At 40.1% G+C, this 16,397-nt stretch overlaps 7 non-coding genes across 7 annotated transcripts; 2 read left to right on the top strand and 5 right to left on the bottom strand.

The window, feature by feature from the left end:
- Positions 1-5,797: 5,797 nt before the first annotated feature.
- LOC131995391 (U6 spliceosomal RNA) lies at positions 5,798-5,904 on the bottom strand. Its single transcript, XR_009397455.1, has one exon. It is a non-coding gene; the product is annotated as a U6 spliceosomal RNA (small nuclear RNA).
- A 519-nt stretch (positions 5,905-6,423) lies between these two features.
- Trnaa-agc (transfer RNA alanine (anticodon AGC)) lies at positions 6,424-6,496 on the top strand. The gene has a single exon. It is a non-coding gene; the product is annotated as a tRNA-Ala (tRNA).
- Positions 6,497-6,915: 419 nt separating this feature from the next.
- On the top strand, positions 6,916-6,988 carry Trnaa-agc (transfer RNA alanine (anticodon AGC)). The gene has a single exon. It is a non-coding gene; the product is annotated as a tRNA-Ala (tRNA).
- Positions 6,989-7,198: 210 nt separating this feature from the next.
- Positions 7,199-7,271, bottom strand: Trnaa-agc (transfer RNA alanine (anticodon AGC)). The gene has a single exon. It is a non-coding gene; the product is annotated as a tRNA-Ala (tRNA).
- Positions 7,272-8,335: 1,064 nt separating this feature from the next.
- On the bottom strand, positions 8,336-8,408 carry Trnaa-agc (transfer RNA alanine (anticodon AGC)). Its single transcript has one exon. It is a non-coding gene; the product is annotated as a tRNA-Ala (tRNA).
- A 227-nt stretch (positions 8,409-8,635) lies between these two features.
- Positions 8,636-8,708, bottom strand: Trnaa-agc (transfer RNA alanine (anticodon AGC)). The gene has a single exon. It is a non-coding gene; the product is annotated as a tRNA-Ala (tRNA).
- A 1,517-nt stretch (positions 8,709-10,225) lies between these two features.
- Trnap-ugg (transfer RNA proline (anticodon UGG)) lies at positions 10,226-10,297 on the bottom strand. The gene has a single exon. It is a non-coding gene; the product is annotated as a tRNA-Pro (tRNA).
- Between the last annotated feature and the right edge of the window lie 6,100 nt (positions 10,298-16,397).

The raw sequence follows: 16,397 nt of genomic DNA, 5'->3' as shown, positions 1-16,397 counted from the left end.
AACAGAAGCCAGCATGCAAATATAAAATGAAAACACAACACACTGTTACAACAACAACTATACGCCAGAAGCCTATCTCTGATATTGTCAGCCAGTATGAGGTCAAATTAGCAGTAATCCCGGAGAAGTAAAAGGCAGCAGAAGCTCATTGTATGAATCACATGAGTTACGAGTATTAAAGCCTCTAAACACCAAGAGGGCGTATTGAAGTTTATTGCATGTCAACATTCTATGCCCATTACACAGGAGACCGGCTTCTTGGCCCAAACAATTTGGAATTCAAATAAATGTTCAGGCCAGAATTCTTTAATCAATGCTATAGGAGTCCGGAAGCCCCTAGAAGTTTGAAATTCAATAAACTTTGTTAGATGGTCGGAAAAGAAATCCTAAATCTGGTACCACAGAACTCAAGAGAGGATCCTATTGGCTGAAACGAAATTGCTGCAAAGACAGCAGAAACCGATGAATTGAGTCAGATGAAATATTTAAGGCTCCTGATTGTCCACCACTGGGCTTGTTCATTAGCTTATTTGGCAATCTACAAGCGTCTGCCATGCAATGATAACATTTCAGCATTCTATGGCCAATACAAATGCCAACACAAGTCCTAGACTATTTAGGCTACTACTAATCTGGAGTTGAAGGTCAGAAGAGAACTATTTTATCTGGCCCCACGGCAGTTAGAAAGTACCTCGAGATTCGGTATTCTCTCTGACTATTGGTGAGGACCCTATAGGCTGCAATGTGGTGACTGTGGTTTGAACCAAAGTCTCATACTTTATTTCATGGATGCTATGGGCCATAAAGCAGAAATTGTTTTTACGATGATGGGTACACATTAAGCCATCCGGGTCTTAAATACGCCTGCAGGACTATACAGAAATATAAGAACTACGCAGACATACGCCATTTTTCCATCGTAAACAAACTAGTATCGAGCGTATTATGGAGTCGATTGAGATCTTAAACATAAAAAGGATCTTAGAGGTGTAGATCGGTTCCTACAAGCTTTCAACTGATATAAAGCTGGAGCTATGCTATGCTACCTTTCAAGCCACACCAGATATTACTCTAAAAGCTGAATGATTTTTCCTAGCACACAATTCTAGTTTACAATTCGAATGCAAGAATCGCTATCCCCCACATGCAAGTGGCTGCAACTAAAACAACTTCAAAAACCGAAACATCGACGGGAAGATCAATAACAGGAAAAATCCTGACACCAGGTAAGTTCATTTTGCCTCCATAAAAATGTAAGTTGCTTTGTTCTTTTGAATGCCACAAAGATTTTGACATTTAGAAGGGCATATCTAAATAGATCGCCTTATCTATTGATTTGTCAATTTTCCCACCTTTTGGGATAAACAAATCAATGTTCTATGTAATTGTATTCGATAGATTTATGTATACGCGTTGAAAGGTTGTACACCGATTCGGGCCATACTTGCCATGAGTGTTGGAAATTATAACAGATTTGAACATAGAAAGTATGGGTACGATACAAGAAAACTGAATGAAGAGAGAACGGAAGCGAAAACCAACTCACTCGACAATGACGAGAGGAGTCAGCCTGACTGGAGAAAAGTTTTCATCAGTAAGAGCTCCTCTCAGTCAGCCGTAGATCAGTGTCTTTTCGCTGTAGGACAGTGATACAACAAGTGCTGGATCATCTCCAACTCCACTCCATTACCAGACACCAGACACGATGGAACTTTGAGGTTCAATCTGTGTAGTGTTCATTGCTGTAACGAGAAGCTTATCTGTAAGCTACCTGGCATGTTCACAGGTTGCGCATAGTGGAATGATCCATACGGAGTAGCTCCAACGGCAGCCGCGGGCAGTCAGCGGTAACGAGCGGAGAGTCTCAGTCAAAGGCCGGGCAACATCGGCTCTTGCATAAATACTGAGTGGCTACGATGCTTGACATGACATGGCGACATTGGCGCCTTTAAATAGCCAATGGCCAACCTGGCCTAACGTCTATCGGTCCTTTGGACCGGAACGATCTTGCCAACCTACAGAAACTTGACGAGGGCCGTTGTTGTTCCAAAATAACCAGAAAAACAGACCTCACCCCACTTTATGTTAATCTGAACCGATAGTGGTGGACCTTGTCAGAGGTTTTCGGATGAGTAAAAAGTTAATACACATCAAATTTCGTTTGGATTGATTATTTCGCCAAAAAAGTGTCTTGGAGTATAAGAAAGAGATTAACGGCTTCTCGGAGGATGGCAAGATCTGCATCGCTTGGGTGCCGGGCCATAGCGGAGCAAGGGAGAATGAAAGAACATACGATATGGCATTGAAAGCCAGAGGACTGCTGTCAATAAACTTAGCTTACCCGAAGCCCTTGGGGACGACGCAGTCCGAGTTAGGGGCATGTGTTACGAACGCGTACTATGGAACAGCCAAACGGTCGGTAGGACGGCAAAAATCCTATGGGGGAGATCCGTATAAACCCAAGGGTATTACTGAAAGGAAGTAAGAAGAAGCTCAGTATAGCTATCGGTATCATAACGGGACACATAAGACTACGAGCTCACTTATGCAAAATCGGTGCGGCAAGCGATAGCATGTGGGGAGAATGATGAGAAGTTGGAGCATTTCCTAGGACATTACCAGGCTAACAGACACAGGCACTTAGGTGGGGACACAATACCAGACATGAACCAACTTAGGGGCTTGGTATGGAAAACATTTCGGGATTCTGTATGTAGAACGGAATTTCTGACAAAGATTTTCGTTTTTGGGTTACTTTTTATTATTTAAAGCGCACAACAAGCCGATTACTGGCTTAGGTGTATGACTGATTGATCTCCGCACCATCTTTTCAATATAACCTCACCTAACCCAGTTAAAGATTGTTGTTATTAACCATATAGGAGCAAATCAGGCCACCCATATTTATGATATGACCCAAAAAGAGGGTTCCATCTTTGAAAGTTGGAACTTTGGGTGATTCTCTTGGTGGCAGCTCTGCAGGGATTTTTGATTCCTTATTTACATGGTCGATGTTTTTCATCTTCTGGTTTGAGAATACGAACAATCCTACCCATTTTCCATATCTCAGGTATTACTAGCATGGAGATGGATAGATTGTGAGTGTCTTTCAGGTATTTAACTCCTAATTCAACCAGTGTTTGAGCATTATCAATGATATTTCGTTATGGCCTATGATGGTTTGGCCCTTTTTATGACCTCGGCAATATTTTCGGTTCCGAAAAGCTGTGGTTCAGCGACTGGTGGCTTCCCTGCCATTTTGGGAGAGGTCCCCTTCGCCTTATCTCCCCTTGGGGTTCGTCGGCCAAAATGGTCTGCAATCCGTTTCCAGTTTAGTGTTTGTTGTCATGGAGTTGGAAAGGTTGGGTTGATTCTGTTGAGTATCCAGATCCAGCAACTCTGCTGCTAAGATGGGGTGCGTCCATAGTGATCTGGGTCTGACTGGGCAGTTAAACAGGTGACGTGTGTCGTGTGGTCCCGGGTCACAATCGGGACATACATTCTGCACGATGGCATCAATCCTTGCTCTGTAGGAGTTTGGGCGGCTGCATCTGCCAAATCGTAATTAAACCAGAACCACACTGGTTTGCCGGGTAGGTCAATTTCTTCAGGTGCAATATTAGGCGGTCGTTCTTCAAGGACTACATTTACCCGGTAACTATTCATTACATCTGCTACCGTGTCTGCATGAATGTTGTCCAGACCCGCTTGATATGCCGCTTGATCTAGAGGTTCTCTCTTGTAGCGCTGAACCTTAAGGCTTCTGGGAGGTGGATACCTATCTACAAGATGATGATTGGATGGTCCCTGCGATTACAGCATGGGTAGGTTCTTTGTCTCCTGATGGAGGCGGTCCACATGAGAACTGAGGAGACCGTCACAGTTCGAAAAGTGGCATTCTGAAATCTGAATATTATTCCCCTACGTATCTCAAAGCTGACGAGACCACGCTGGCACTGAATAGTACAGATCAGCCAATAGCTTTGTACGTGGTCCACAAGCTTTATTTGTCAGTACGCCAAGTGCTGCCGACAAGTGACTTGAGGACCTTGTTTCTACTTTTGATTTGTAAGAGCTGTCAAATGTGACGCCAAGTATTTTGGAGCACTTAATGATTGGAATCATGTCATCGGCCATCACATCCAGCTTATTATTCACCTCGCGCGTGTTTGTGGTGAACAATGTGGTTTCTTGCAGCGAAATAAAAGGCAAGTTCGTTGAGGTAGACGTTTAACCTATCGTAGATGTCAGCAATGGGTGGGGGGTTGATGCCATGATCGTACAATCGTCCGCATATCATACGATCTCTATGCCGTCAGAAAGGGATGGAATGGAGGATAGTTAGTGGTTAAACAGTACCGGAGATTCACCCCGGCATGGGGAACTCCCTGTTTCACTCTCTGTTTTCGACTTCTTATCCTTAAATTCCACGAATGACTGGCAACCACACAGATAATTCACGACCCAGCGCTTAGATCCTGGCTGAAGGGACGTATTGGCGATGTCGTCAAATAGTTTGGCATGGTTAACCTTGTCGATTGTCTTCGAATGGTCCAGTGCCACGACAATCATGGCCTTTGATGGCTTGGCCTCTTTAGACTCCTTATTTACAGAGATGTTTGAGCAATACCTTTGATATTCCATCAGTGCCCATGATCTTTGAATGCTTGGCCATGTTTATGACCTTTGTCTCCGAATAGTTGTGATTCAGCGCCGACTGAGAGCTTCCCTGCCTTCTTTGGAATGCTGCTTTATGCCTTTCGCCTTTCATATATAATTTGGCTGGTGTTCCTCGACGGGTTGTTGAGAGAGTTAATTGCGGACCACAGTTTATTGACACTTGAGCCTTGAGCCGAGTTATTGGCGCCTTTATATGGGACATAAATGGCCACCCTGTTCCTGCGGCGATCGGTTCTTTGGGCTGGAATGAGCCTGCTCACCTGCAGGAGCTTGACGAGGATCGCCGCCTCCACATGAAAATGGGGCTGGACAATCTCAGGGAGAGGAATGGCGCTCCCGGCTCTGGATAAATACTGAGTGCCTATAATGCTCCATATGAAAAGGCAAGTTATTTGGCGTCTTTAAATAACCAACGGCTATCAATTTCCCGCAGCAATCGGTCCTATGGACCGAAATAAACGTGCTCACCTGCAGGAGCTTCATGAGCATTGCTACCTCCAAATGCGAATATGTGGCTACAACAACAACAACGACATACTTAGCATGGTAACTGGAAGACATAAAAGAAGACATTCTAAATTTCAACAGTATTGGGTAAGAATTTCACCCTTTATAGGCTTAAAAAAGTCACCGGGAGATTGGTTTATGTGAAAGGTATTTCGTGCAAAAAACGTGCTATATTTAGCCACGCCGAATCTTATATACCCTGCTCCATGGGTCGTATTTGTCAAGTTCTTTGCATGGAATAGAATAACGAAAGATCAAGCAAAAAATCCTAAAACTATTCTGGGGATGGGCTAAGCACTAAGGCCTTCCTACGCTTATCGTTCGACCTACATCAACAAGAAGTATATGGTTAGCTTCATTTGTACGACTGCGATTTTCGTCAGACGGACGAACATCAGATATACTTAGTATGTCAAGGCAACCAAGGATATATATACATATTCTAACCCACCTACATCGATAAGAAGTATTTGTGAAAAGTGTATGCTATTTATAAAGTTTGAGTGATTTTAACAGTCCGACATCGCTTGTTCCACTTAAAATGTCATGCATGTTCTTTATAGGGTCTAAATCGATATTAATTAACTCCATCCCATGGTCGAGTTACATAAAAAATGTGGAACGCTTCACGATTTTGCGTGTCATCCTTGCGCAGGGGCCATGCTAATCTTCTCTGTATCGTTCCAATTTTAGTATATGTTCTGCCGAAGCAAGAACGGGGAAACCTAGTGCGTTGAGCTACTTAAGCGTACAATATAAGAAAAAGACATATGCGAAGAAGAAGTTTGAATAGAATAACATTTCAATGACATTGAGGCAACACTTCAATGAAAATTTATTAGAAAATAGCACAAAGTACCAAAGACATTGATGTCATTGATGAATCACCACCTAAAAAATTTACCAGAAGGCACACAAGTATGTATTGCAGAAAGACCTTTAAGAGGGTTAATTGTCTACAACTAAGGGATGTAATAATCAATACCAGTGCTAGGTAGTAGATTGAATTGTTCACTAATGCCCTTTTTCACATGCATTTATAAATAGAAAACCTTTTGTTTTCACCAAAAACATTAAGTGTGCGCCCTAAGGTATGCTTTGAATATATTGCATAAGTCTCATCATTGCTGTTAAATGCACCTCATTAATGGCGCCTACACACTGAGTTGTAGCGACAAGGCATACACAAATGGTAAATTGGTGACGTCAAACTATTTCGTTGCCAGTGGCGAACATGGGGATGTAGCTCAGATGGTAGAGCGCTCGCTTAGCATGTGAGAGGTACGGGGATCGATGCCCCGCATCTCCAACAATATCAAATTTTTTTATTTATTAAATATTTTGGGAGGAAAAACTAATTGAGAAAATTCTCTAATTTGTAATTTACTGCTTTTATATACATATACGTAAACATAGCTCAGATTAAAATAGGAAAATATTGCAAAGGTTATGTTTTTGTTGGCTGTAGTACATACAGCCTGACAGCCGCTGTACACAAATGCAAATTTGCCCATGAACACTCCATTAAGCAGCAGAGACAAGCCGCTGTACACCGATTACCAAAAAATACCTACATATTTGTTAAACTTTTATATTTTTTTTTTTTGTCTTGGCATTCTCTTATTTTTTAATTGATGGTATAAAGTCAACTTGTACAATATTATTTTGTTTTTAATTTAATGCATAAGGTCAGTGACACACTATTTTTTCGATGTCTGGTTTACGCATGGGGATGTAGCTCAGATGGTAGAGCGCTCGCTTAGCATGTGAGAGGTACGGGGATCGATGCCCCGCATCTCCAAGACATTTTTGAGTGGTTATTTCACTAATTATACTGTAATTTATTAAAAAAAATGTTATGGCGATTTTACTTCAAAATCTTCTATTTTGCTAATAATCGACGGACGGATTGATAAGCCCTTAATAATATAGTTATACTGACTGAAATATACTTTTCTTTCTTAGGTTTACACTACCTTTTAGTTACCTAATAAAACTTTAAAATTATTATTGGAGATGCGGGGCATCGATCCCCGTACCTCTCACATGCTAAGCGAGCGCTCTACCATCTGAGCTACATCCCCGTGTATGAGACCAAATTTTTATTTTCCACTTCAGGTTAGGGCAATTGTAAAGTGACCGAAAATTTGCAACATACAAATAAAATTGGCATCTTAAGGTTAAAGGGAGAGTAAAGTGCAAGTTGTTTTTGTATATCCTGCTGCCTCACTTTTCAAGATATGGAATATTTAAAATTATGATGTAATTTCTACAGTAAACCATATACAAATCGAAAAAAATCACGTTTTGTGTTTTTGTTAACTTTAGAAGATCTTTTTGTTACCAAGCTTTACTTGGCAAAAAGTCGTATGAAATATGGGCGGCAACACTGGTAAGCCTCAAAGCTACCACGAGGCACGAGATAACCATCATCACATATTACAGTTTTTGCATTGCAAATCTCAATGGTGCATGCGCAATCGCCTTATACACACACACCAATCATCGAAAACCATCTCTCCTCTTACTCTATTTCTACAAGATTTCTTTTCTTGTGCTTTTAGCAAAATTAGAAGCATACAGATTAGCAGCTTCCTATAAATCTCACATGCTAAGCGAGCGCTCTACCATCTGAGCTACATCCCCGTGTATGAGACCAAGTTTTTATTTTTCACTTCAGGTTAGGGTAATTTTTAAGTGACCGAAAATTTGCAACATGCAAATAAAATTGGAGGGTAAAGTGCAAGTTGATTTTCTATAGCCTGCTGCCTCATTTTTCAAGATATGGGATAATTAAAAATATGATACACTTTCTACAGTAAATCATATACAAATCGAAACCATTTTCAAAAAAAAAGAAAAATTATCACGTTTTGGGTTTTTGTTTTGTTACCAAACTTTACTTGTCAAAAAGTGTTATGACATAGGATGGGCAACACTGGTAAGCATCTAACCTGCCGTGATAACCATAATATTACAGCTTTTGCATTGCAAATCTCAATCGTGCATGCGCAATCGCCTTACGAACACACACATACATACACATTCATCGAAAACTACCCCTCTCCTCTTTCATACTCTATTTCTTCAAGATTTCTTGTGCTTTATTAGCAGCAAAATCAGAAGCATGGCAGCTTCTTATCAATCTTGGAGATGCGGGGCATCGATCCCCGTACCTCTCACATGCTAAGCGAGCGCTCTACCATCTGAGCTACATCCCCTTGATGAGTAATGGTAACAAAGACTAACATAGCTTGACTTAAATTAAAGTTAAGGTCCCTTTAGACTATGTGACTATTATTTTAATGTCAAGTAAGATATCGACCGTAAATTGACAATTGGTAAGGAGATTTTAAAGTGAAATAAAATATTTGTATTTTCAGCAAATTTTGTATAAATTCCAAATATTTTTTTTTAAGTCTTGAAATTTACAGAAAATATACAATCTTGGAGATGCGGGGCATCGATCCCCGTACCTCTCACATGCTAAGCGAGCGCTCTACCATCTGAGCTACATCCCCATGTTTAGACAATGTCCAGCAAAGTCACTGATTTTGTGTAGAAAATCAAATAAAAAATTAATTGATATTTTTACCAGAAAAAAGTACAAATAAATGAAAATTAGGTTAGAATTTAGATAATCAAAAATAATTAGGACATCAAATTAAAAATTATTAGAATTAAAAAAAAGTAAAAATTTTAATAAATGTTGGAAATCCAATATAACAAAAATATTTATACAAAAATATATAAAAGTTAAAATAAAAAAAAAATAATAATAAAAATTCAATCAAAAATAATAATAATAAAAAAAATCCGAAAATCCAAAATAACATAAATATTCATAAATAAATATGTATATGTAGAAAAGAAAATTAAAATAATAAAAAAAATTTAAAAAAATAACAACAACTAAAAACAAAAAAATAATAATAATAGTAAAAATAATAAAAAACAATGAAAATAAAAAATAATAAAAATTTCAAAAAAATTAAAGCCAAATTATAAAAAATTAAAATATATTTAAAAATTAATAAATTAAAGAAAAAAATCAAAAAAAAAAAAAATAAATAAATGCTAACAAAATGAAAACAAGTAAAAGCGTGCTTAGTTCAGCCGGGCCAAATTTTATAAGCCCCCACCATGGATCGCATTTGTCAAGTTCTTGGATAGACTTTTTCAAAAATATATGAGCTATATCAAGATGTTAACGAATATGGATTGTAGTTCATGGCTCTTAGAGGTCATAGAAAAATATCACCTCCAAAATGTCAGCCAAATCGACCAATAAATGCGCCCTCCAGAGGCTCAGAAAGCTAAATTGGGAGATCGGTTTATATGTCAGCTATATCAGCTTATTGACCGATTTAGACCTTACCTTAACACAGTTGCTGCAAATCCAACCAGAAAACCTCATGCTCAAGATTTCTAATCGGGAGATCGGTTTATATGGCAGCTATATCAGGTTATAAACAGATTTCAACCATACTTGGCACAAATGCTGAAAATCATACCAGAATACCACGTGCAAACTTTGGGCAAAATCAGATAAGAATTGCGCCCTCTAGAAGCACAAGAAGTCAAGACCCAAGATCGTTTTATATGGCATGGACCGATTTGGCCCATTTGCAATCCTAACCGACCTATTTATGAAAAATTTCAAGCGCCTAGCTTTTCTCCTTTGAAAGTTTAGTGCTTTCGATGGGCGGACCGACAGATGTACGGACATGGCTATATCGACGAAAATAGTATGACCTTGCTGATAGAACTTAAAATTCTTAAATCGTAATTTATTACAAAAAATAAAACCAATTTGTATCCATAAACTCACATGCTTAATGTAGCCATGAAGTTTAAATATATTTGCATACACATATCTATTGGCCTAGCTATATGCATTTTTACCACTATCATTTTCTGTTGCTATGGCTTATCAAATTTACTTTAAAAAAAATTGATTAAAAACAAGTTTTTCATTATAACGGCCTTTCACTTTTAAAAAACTAATTTCAATATAAAAAAAAAACAAAAAACCATCGGGCTCAACCGGGATTTGAACCCGGGACCTCTCGCACCCAAAGCGAGAATCATACCCCTAGACCATTGAGCCTCATAGCGTTTGGCTGGCTAATGTTGTGTTTTGTATAACATTCATAAGATCATTCGTTTGCCGTTGAACGATTCACATTTTGCTTTCTTGTGCGTTGCCGTGTTGTGTGAGTGTGTGCTTGATTTTTTTTTGTTATTTTATTTTTGAGTGTAAATTTTTGTTGGGAACTTATTGTGGGTCTATTAAGAAACATTAGTGGCCAAGGCGAATAATGTGCATACATAAATTTTATTTTTTTTTCTAACTATTATTAGCCACTGTTGACAATCAGTTGGTTGTTTTTCAAAGAGATATAAAATATAACACATGCATGCACAAATATTTGTATATACATATGTATGTATGTACAAATATGATACAGTTAGGCTAGGTTATGGTAGCAGTCTTTAATAAAACTTGTGTAGGTACTAAGACAATTCAGTACAATGCCATTCCAAAAAAAGAACGTATGTATGTACTAAAAAGGTAGTTTTTCAAAATTTACAAATTTAAAACTTTTGTGTGGCATATTCCTATGAAAACACTATTTTTTGTAATTGAAAGTTTTCTCTATCACTACACCCATGGGTGGCTACCATAAACAGTCTGTTGAGGAACTTCGTTAGTACGGGATTTGAACTAGGCAGCTATGCAGAAGATATTTGGGTTGGTTTTATAACCTCCACAATAGGATGGAGGTATAATAATTTCCAACAACTTTTCTAAGTATGGTTGAAATCGGTTCATAACCTGATATAGCTGGCATATAAACCGATCTCGGATCTCGACTGCATGAGCCTCCAGAAGGTGATATTCTTAACCAAATTGGCTAACATTTTGTATGAGATGTTTTGTTATGACTTCCAATAACTGTTCTAAGTGTAGTTAAGATCGATCCATAACCTGATATAGCTGTCATATTAACCGATCTGGGGTTTTGTCTTCTTGAGCCTCTAGAGGGTGCAATTCTGAGCCATTTTGGCTGAAATTTTGCATGACGTGTTTCGTTGTGACTACCAAGAACTGTGCTAAGAATGGATTAAATCGGTCCATAACCTGGTATAGCTGTCATTTGAACCGATCACCCGATTAGACTTCTTGAGCCTCTAGAGGGCGCAATTCTTATTCAATTTAGCTGAAATTTTGCACATGTCCTTTTGGTATGATTTCCAACAACTGTGCCAAGTACGGTATAAATCAGTTCAAAACCTGCCGTATAAACCGATTTCCCGATTAGACTTCTTGAGCCCTCTAGAGCGCAGTTCTTATCCGATTTGTCTGAAATTTTAAATAAGATGTTTTATTATGATTTCCAACAACTATTTCTAGTATGGTTGATATCGGTCCATCACCTGATATAGCTGTCATATAAACCGATCTCTTGGTTTTGACTTCTTGAGCCTCTAGAGGGTGCAATTCTTACACGATTTTGCTGCAATTTGGCATGACGTGTTTCGTTATGCCTTCTAACAACTGTGCTCAGAATGGTTTAAATCGGTCCATAAACTGGTATAGCTGCCATATAAACCAAATATAGTTCAGATCGGACTATATTTAAATATAGCTGCCATGGAGACCGATCTTCAGCTTTAGGGTCTAAAGACCATAAAAGGCGCATTTATTCTCAAATTTTGCTAAAATTTCAAACAGTTTTTTGCACTGAGTGCCTCGACATCCGACCCGAATATGGTATATATCGGACCAAATTTGTATATAGCTGCCATATAGGCCGATAAAGGGTCTTTAGCCTATAACAGGCGCATTTACTACTCGATTTTGCTGAAACTCAGAACAGTGATTTATATTAGGCCCGTCGATATACGAACTGCCGATTCAGATCGGTCTATATTCATAAAGATCGATCTGCCGATTTAAGGTCTGAAACCCTTAAAAGCATTTATTACCCGATTCCGTTGAAGTTTGAAACAGTGAGTTGTTAAAGGCCTCTCGACATCTGAACCAAATATGGTAAAGATCGGACTATATTTAGATATAGCTGTCATAGAGAACGATCTGCCGGTTAAGGGTCTGAAGCCCATAATAGCTTTATTTCTTACCTGATTTTGCTCAAATTTTAATCAGAGAGTTGGTACAAATCTCCGGCAATCTGACCCAAATATGTTTAAAATCGGACTATTTTTAGATATAGCTGCCATAAAGACCGATCTGGCGATTAAGGGTCTGAAACCCATCAAACTAAATATATATAACCTGATTTCGTTGAAATTTGAAATATTGATTAGATTAAAGCCTCCCGACATTCGATCCAAATATGATCCAGATCAGACTATATAGATATAGCTGGCATATATACCGATGTTGCAATTTGGGGATCTTAATCACATAAAAACTGGATTTATTGCTCGATTTCGCTGAAACTGTTACATGTATAAGAGTTCTCGGAACTAGAATAAAATATGATCCAAACCAGCCCTAACCAGCCCCTGTTTAGATATGACTATGGATATGGTAGTGGAGTTATAACAAAAAAGGATGATTAATATATCCATGGTGGTGGGTATCCAAAGTTTGGCACGGCCGAACTTAACACGTTTTTAATTGTTTTATATATTCATTTCCAATCCACAGCTGAATGAAATGCCTTATATACATAAGCTTTGCGGAATCCTTGGTGTTGGGTATTCAAAGTTGGTCGAACCCCTAGTTCTATTTCTTTCGAAACTATCCACTTTATTTACAATTTTCTTCATTTAAGATGTGCAAATGACAACAACTAGCTTTGAATGTTATCAAATTTTCATATTCATTTCCGTTTCCGCTTCTAGTTTTCACTTTTGTCTTTGCTCTTATTCCTTTTTGCTGCTGATTCATATTTGATAATGATTTGTTGTTCTTCGGTATGTTTTGTCTAAGGAAAACTTTTGGAAAATTTCAATTTTCAATTAATAACAAATCATGCATTAAAATTGCATTAGTCTAGCAATGGCATAGAAGAGGCAAGGCCAATTCAAAACGGCAGCAAACATATTCAGTTTCTTCTCCTTTCTTAACTTAACTGGGAAAACTTTTGCCAATTATCTTGAAAGAAAGAAGCAAACAAACAAGTTCTGAAGAATAACAATACAATATGTTGGTTGGATGGTGTAGATGGTAGGAGAGGGGAAATTTTCAAGCAATTTCAATAAGGGCATACAAGGGTGATGTGGAAGGGAAGAAAGAAGTTGCATGAGAGTTTATATAGATTTAGTAGATACCCTACGTTTTTTAATTGCAAATTTGTCTACATTCGATTAAGAAACAGTGGGGCTATTCTTCTACTTTTATTTAATAATTAACCAATAAATAAGAACTTACTTTCTGTGGTGGCCAAGACAAAATCTATGATTTCATGCTCGAACAAAGTAGATTTTACAATTTTTAACAACAAACTAAGAAATCGCTTCCCTCACTAGATCTTTCGATCGACGTGTAAGGCCAAAACTGAGCTTTGTTTTTGAGCGTTGCTCGGAAAAATGCATCTCTGCAAACAAATCCTACAAAAAGCTAGGTTAGGTTAGGTTTAAATGCCAGTCTGCCATCAGGTTCTCAAAGAAATGAGACCCTAAAGTGGAACTCCTTCTGAAAAGTCGGCAACCTTCAATCTGTCAGCATATTTTCCGATTAGACAGTGACCTGTCATGGCGGACACAATGACTGAGACGTCTGTTCTAGCCAATGACATCAAAGTACCAAACCTCTTCAAGTCTAGATTAGCCCACACAGTTTTGGAATGCTCACAGCCCCCTCTTTGTGACCATGTACTATTTGTTGCGGCCTGATCCTAAAAACTTACTTTACATAACGTTAGGGGCATACCCACAGATTCCAGTTTCCCTGGAATGTGTAAGGTAATTCCTAGCCTCGCAACCTCGTCTGCTTTACAATTCCCAGAACAGGTGAATTTCAAACTGCATCATCTTTGAATACTTCTTCAAAGATGATGCAAATCGTAATGTAACTGTGATTGGTGAGCGCTACCGTGAGATGATATGCAACGTTTTTTTCCCCAAAATACAAGAGCTTGACTTGCATGGCATGTGGTTTCAATAAGACGGTGCCACATGCCACACAGCACGCCTAACAATGGACTTAGGCGAGGCGAGTTCGGTGAACTTTTTATTTCACGTTCGGGACCGGTCATTTTGGAAAGAAAGGGAAAAGAAAGAAGATGTGAGACCTCGGACTAGAGGTTATATACGAATAAAAGAAAGATAGGAGGAATGGAGAATCCGAAGGGGGGAGGGGGCCGTTGAAGAAACGCCCATCCCTACGCAAGCACGGATGCACCTACGCCGGAGCTTATGGCAACCCTCTTCGGTACCATCCTGTTCCTTCAACAAATCTCAGGATACCCACTAGAGGTACGTTTCCATTTTCACCCAGATCACAGAAGAAAGGGCTCTCCAGAAAAGAGAGCCTACGTCCCTGCAGACCCGAACATGAACACAGAAAGTGCTTAATAGTCTTCTTTTCATCCCCATCGAGGCAACACCTACAGAAGTCATTGTGCGGTATTTCCATGCGCGCCGCCATGCGACCTATGGCACAGTGGGCGGTTATGACCTATCAAGGTACTCATCGAATTCTTATCGAACGCCAGCAACTATCTCGTCCTCCTCCAGTCGAAGACCGGCCTAGCGCATTTGAAGTCCGACAACCATCCACCGAGTCCCACCTCGCCATCGACGCCGCCCTGGCCATCCCATCTACTGTGTTCAGTAGCTCGACAAATGGCACGTAGTTAAGACCGATGACTGGTCCACTGGGCGCGGATGAACCCCTCCTGGCGCACTCGTCCGCCCTCTCATTCCCTGGAATCCCCTCATGCCCCGGAACTCATGTCAGCGCCACATCGTAGGCCCGGAGCCTATCCAGGGATTCCAAAACAATCCGCCACACATCTCGACCTCATACTGTCCACATAAATTCTGAGTTTCGAGAGCGGTAAATCCCTTACCAGAATTTCTCTTGCGGCCACTGCATTGGCACAGACCTCTGCCTGTAAGACCGTACACTCTCAGCCTTGTCTCAGAGACATACTGATATTGAGTGCATCAGAGTAGACTCTTGGAGCCATCTGTGTAGATCGAGGTCTCATCCTCTTCAAGTACAGCATTTGCCCTCTATTCATCCCTCTCAAGAAATCGAATCGCGAATGCCCTCACTCCAGTCGGCACTGATGCCAGGCAGTCGAAAATCGTCCTCAGTCTACCCTTTACATCCATAACACCCAAAATCGAACTGTGGCCGCAACTACCCTCCTTCAGCATGCCGAGATCCCTCAGCCTAAGCGCGACTCTGGCGGCGCAGTTGCGAATATGGGCATTAATAGGCTGCATATCCAGCATTGCCTCCAGGCCTGCCTGCGGTGCGAATCTCAGTGCCCCTGTGACCCCTAGGCAGGCCAGTCTCTGAACATTCTCGAACTTCCTCGCACGGGTCCTCTTCTCTACGGCCGTATACATCCAATAAATCATCTTGGGAGTTACCCCCACTTCCTACTGAACATCCTCCTGCAGAAGTAAAAAGTGCACAGTGCCTTACGGCTTCTTTCCTCGGTGTTCCTCTTCTAAAACAGATTCCTTTTCGCCTCCTTTGACAGCCGCAGGGTGACCCCGTCTAAGGGAATCCGAACTCTGGTATCTTATATCTAGGCGTAAAGAGCACCAGCTCCGTCATCCCTGGGTTGGTCTCAACCCATTTCTGGTAGCCCATCGCCACAACCTCCTCAGTGACCCTTCCATGATCTCGCTGATCAGAACCCTGTCTCGGACCAGCAGCATCCGCATAAGCAATAATCGTCGTTCCGTCCCCACCGAGATCCACCTCATTAGACACGAGGTGCCATAGAATCGGCGAGAAGACCCCTCTTTAGGGCGCTCCTCTGGTCACCCGTCTTCTGACCACACTATCTCCCAGGTTCACATTAATAATACTGCCATAAAGCATATTATTGGTTCATTGGGCTCCACTGGCTCCTATCTCCACATTATTAAAGGCCCCCTCAATATCCTTCTTCTGTATCCACCGACCTGCTTTTGAGGTATAAGTGTTGTGAAGTTTTCCGGCATCAGTCCCCCACCTTCACCTTCAGGTCAATCAGTCTTTCCAGTCTTTTCAG

Source organism: Stomoxys calcitrans, chromosome 2 (assembly GCF_963082655.1).
Source record: "Stomoxys calcitrans chromosome 2, idStoCalc2.1, whole genome shotgun sequence".
Taxonomy (NCBI): Eukaryota; Metazoa; Arthropoda; class Insecta; order Diptera; family Muscidae; genus Stomoxys; species Stomoxys calcitrans.
The sequence above is the reverse complement of the archived record's forward strand: the minus strand, read 5'-3'. Positions and strand labels throughout refer to the sequence as shown.